The 4,989-nt window shown below is 32.2% G+C and overlaps 1 non-coding gene across 1 annotated transcript; it reads right to left on the bottom strand.

The window, feature by feature from the left end:
* Positions 1-3,747: 3,747 nt before the first annotated feature.
* LOC129291901 (small nucleolar RNA R71) lies at positions 3,748-3,854 on the bottom strand. The gene has a single exon (XR_008588796.1). It is a non-coding gene; the product is annotated as a small nucleolar RNA R71 (small nucleolar RNA).
* Between the last annotated feature and the right edge of the window lie 1,135 nt (positions 3,855-4,989).

Here is a 4,989-nt window from a genome sequence, read left to right as displayed (position 1 = left end):
ACTGATTCTCAACTTTCAACTACAAATTTTATTGTCTCCATAGATAGAATCAATGACAAAAGTTCTCACGGTAACATTGTGGTGACTTTTTATCACCATTGAAAACTTTCAGTGGCAACTTTTTAGCTTTCAATAACGACAAATGTATAAGTCAATTTTTTTTGTAGTGATTTAAATAAAACATGTAAAAGTTTATAAAATCAACATGATTCTTTTTACATATAGATCAACATAAAAATGGCCTTCAAATATTCATTTGAAGAAAATAATCATAGATATTTCTATAAAATTCACTTATTTAGAAAACATTTCCAAATTCAATTGTCGATAATAAAATTAAAATCATAAACCATTAAGTAAGATTAAATTAAAAAAATTTTATCATTTATTTTTAAGGGATCAAAAGGTTTATATAAATAGAGGATGTAATGTATAAATATGCTCAAGCATTATTTTCAGTAAAATAAGTTTGGTAACAAATTATTGGGATGCTATTTACTTATATGAAATGTTCCCATAATTCAAAGTTCACCTTTTATAACTTCAATCAAATTTCTTCTCTTCTAAATGCTCTATATATACATTAAGGTTTCAGTCAAATTTAAACAAGTTCAAGAGTTTCCTTCTAACATTATTACCTCCAATATTTGCTTATAATAGATTTGAAATTTTAGAACCAAGACTTTACACATAAAAAAAATATTGCTCAATAGACATTTTTAATTACTCCATTAAATTAAACTTTTTGTTAGAACGCCAATTGTATGTTATTTCCAAACGACACAATAAAGCCTTTTAACATTCAACTAACTACACATATCTTCATTATGACTTTATTGTTAAATTCCTGTAGGTTGTATTTAGATGGGTGGATTTAAGTTGGGAATTTAGATTTAAAATTTTATATTTAAAATCTCACACTTGAAATTAACAAATTCTAAATTCTTTGTTTGGATGATATAAAAAATTTCAAATTACAATGCTAAAATCCTTTGTTTGGATCTAAAGTAAAATTTCAAATTCTAAATTCTATATTTGAATTTAAAAGAAACTTAAAAGCTTGGTCAAACTCGATGATTTGAATGGCCAACTTCTAATGGGATTAGACAAAGAAAGTTGATTGGCACTGTGACACTAGTGATGACTGGGACAGGACCTTTGACTTCCACCAGGATTAGACCGTTGTGAAGATGAGGACAAGATGGTTGGCTTCTATCGGGACTGGACCAATGGCAAAAATAGGGATGGACGGCTAACTTTTACTTGGCCGATGAAGATGATAGGGACCGGACCAACAGGGATGATGAGGACTAGACAGCCAACTACCAACGGCACTAGATAGGATCGATGACAACACCAACAAGACTAAAGACAATGGTGATGAAAGGTGACTGTTAGGTCCTCCTCGTCAGTTCAATCTCGGTGAATGTCGGCTATTTGGTCCCCGTAGTTAGTCTAGTCTTGGTGGAAGTCGGTTGTCGAGTCCCAATCATCACTCTGGTTCAGTCTCAGTAAATGTCGGTATCCAATCCTCATAGTCAGTCTGGTCCTGGTGGATGTCAGCCATCCAATTCCCATCATTGGTTTGGTCCTAGTCATCGCCACCGGTCCAGTGCCGGTGAAAGTTGGCCATCTAGTCCCCATTATAGCTGTCGGTTTGGTTTCAGTAGAAGTCGGTTGTTCAATCCTTATGGTCGATATAGTTTCAATCTTCGATCCTTGTAAAAGTCGGCCATTCAGTCCCCATCTTCACTATCATTCGGTCCTGATAGAAGTCAGCCGTTTGGTCCTTGTCATCATCATTAGTCCAGTCCTAGTAGAAGTTAATCGTCTAGTCTCGATCAACGATGGCAACTTGTTTATATGAAATTTGGTGATTCGGTCTATTTGCCATTAGCAAATCGATCGAGGCTTCATGTGTTTGGATCAAAGTACAAAAGAGTTTGAGTATGGATTTAAAATAATAAGAGTTTAGAAAGGATTTTGATAAGTGCATATATTATAATTAAATAGGTATAGATTTTAGTTTAAATTTGATTATATTTATTAATATTTCATATCTATTTAATTGATATTTATATATTTTTTTCCTCATCACTTAATTATAAGATAAAAAGGGATTTTAATACAAAATCCACTTATATCTTTTTATCTTTATATTTTGTAAAGAAAAAGAATAAACTAAATAAAAGGAAAGAAAGAAAAGAGAAATATATATATATATATATATTAGAGTCCCACATCGACAAGGAAAAAAAAGAAGGAGCCTTCACTTTAACTATAAATACTCCCTCCATCAAGAGGGAAGGCATGCAATCACTTATCTAAGTACCTCAAGAATTCTCTCTAAGATATTTGGAGCTCGTAGAATTATTTTGAAGGCTGGAAGCGAGATCATTGAGAGGTTTCACAAATTGTAATTATTTCTCTTCTACTCCTTAATTTTCTCTATGATCATTTTTCATGATTGGGGATTTTAGAATGGTTTTATTTGATTTTATTATGTGCTTCTAAATTATCCAGTTGGGTAAGGATGTAGCCCAATTGGGGAGCTAGTTTTCTATTTCCTTTTTTTGACTCTTTGCATTTATATTTATGAATATTTTTACTTTTTCCCAATTATATTTATTTCTCTTGTTCTTCATATTGATTTAATGGCTGGCCACCATTTAATCAAATCTATGGGTAATCGTGATGGAATGGAAAGTGAAGAGAGAACATAGATCTAGAGAAATAAAGATAAATAACTAGGCTAGGGATGGTTCTAGAAATTTATGGTGATTTAAACTATAGCTTCACTGTTTAATTAGTTGTTTAGGTATCGTGGGAACGAATTCAACACTAATTAAAAAGGGACTAATAATTCGGGAGAATATTAGGACATGTTAGGAATAGTTGTCACTATAATTGATCCGAGTCAACTTAAGAGGTAGAAACTAGCAACCTATAAGGTGAATTCTAAACCCCAACGTTTCAAGTGATTGCGTTTTTATCATCATTATTTTCTTGATTTATTTTTATTCCTTATATTTTTATCAAATTTATCCATTTTATCTATTTTTCTTAAACTTTTAATTATTTAAATTAGTAAAAGTGTAACTTCCTTGTGGATTCAACACCTGAAATACTCTGGGTAATTTATTACTGTGATCTCGTATACTTGCGAGAGCAATCAAGTTTTTGGCGCCGTTGCCGGGGAAGTCACAAATTTACTAACTATTTAATTTTTAGTTCATTTTAATTTTAATTTTAAATTTTTTATTTTTTATGTAACTAAGAAGTTCTGGTGATTTAAATTTGATTCCTATTAATTTAGAAATTGAATGGTTTTGCAGGAAAAACAGATCTCAAAGAAGAAGAAAGATGGGTGACAAAACTATTCTAGAGCCATCCATTACATTTAGAGATATTCAATGCCCATTCATCACATCTAATCTGTCATGCATCCAACTGAGTACGAGAGCGTGTAATTATGAATTTAAGAATATTCACTTAAATGCACTACCTAATTTCAACAAGCACCGAACTAAAAATGCCTTGGATTTCATATGAGAATTTTATATGGTAATTGATATACTATCGCTAAATAATCTATCAGATGATGCTTTAAAGCTGCATTACTTTCCATACTATTTAAAAGGAGAAGCTCGTTAATGGCTTTTACAATTACCAGAAGCTTCTATAAGCTCTTGGACGGAGATGTATGAGCAATTTATATTGAAATATTATTCTCCTCAAAAGACTTTAGAATTAAGGGATAAGATTCACTTCTTCACACAGCAAAATAGTGAATTGTTCCATGAGGCTTGGGAACGTTATAATCTCCTCATGAGCCAATGTCCCCATCACCAATTTACATACATACTCATGATGGATTTTTTTTATAATGGGCTAAATGCTAAATGCCAATCAAAAGTTGATAATGTAGCACAAGGTGATCCAAGTAATATGACGGCTAAAGAAAGGGAAGAGATTTATAAAATGCTAGCAGCAAATTCAAGGCAAAAAGCGATTCGAGGAAGGAGGGTGATGATTAATGAAGTTTTTACATTAGATGTCTCACATGAACTACGAGATTTAACAAAGAGTTTAAATTTATTATTGAAAAATTTAGTTCTATTAATTCCCTTTCTTCTACTAATAATTCTCTTCATACAGGTTGTGATGGTGATTATGTGGAGGAGACTAACTATATGGGAACTAGTACCGATTGAATTAATCCTAGAAATGATCCCTACTCTAACACATACAATCTAGGGTGGAAAAATCATCCAAATTTCTCTTGGAAAAATTATACCACTCAAAAGCCACAAGCACTACTAGGCTTTCAACAATAAAGAAACACAATTGAAGATCGTACAATAAAGTTGGAGGAAGCTTTGGCTCAAATGGAAAATTACCAAGCGAATAGTATGAAGAGTATAAATCAAGAGATTGACCAACTTAAACAGGCAGCCACTTCAATACAAGCTTCGATAAAGAATATGGAATCGCAAATGGGTAATTTTATAAAAAATGTAGAAACCCAAATAAGTAACTTGGCTAACTTACTCATTGGGTAGAGTTAAAATAAGTTTCCTAGCAATACTGAAGTTAATCTAAGGGAAGGAGTCATGGCAGTCACCTTACGGAATGATAAAGAACTCCAGGAGGTTGATAATGAGGCTAAAAGGGTCAACAAATAGAAAAATGATGAAGATAAGGTAATTGAGATGCCTAAAATTAATGTTGCAACCCAAAGTGGCCCTTCTTCTTCTAAAAACAAACCTTATATACCCCCCATTCTATACCCTGAGCACCTTCAATAAAAAGATCCAGATTTAAGCTTCCAAAGATTACTTGAGATGTTTAAAAAAATTCAAATCAATATTCCTTTTATCGAGGCATTAGCAAAGATGCCTACTTATGCCAAATACATCAAGGAGCTTGTTTCAAACAAGAGAAGGTTGGAAGAATATGCCATAATGACACTTACAAAGGAGTACAATG

The sequence above is a fragment of the Prosopis cineraria genome, unplaced genomic scaffold (assembly GCF_029017545.1).
Source record: "Prosopis cineraria cultivar Desert tree isolate PC_DT_omini unplaced genomic scaffold, ASM2901754v1 PC13, whole genome shotgun sequence".
NCBI classification, from domain to species: domain Eukaryota; kingdom Viridiplantae; phylum Streptophyta; class Magnoliopsida; order Fabales; family Fabaceae; genus Prosopis; species Prosopis cineraria.
The sequence above is the reverse complement of the archived record's forward strand: the minus strand, read 5'-3'. Positions and strand labels throughout refer to the sequence as shown.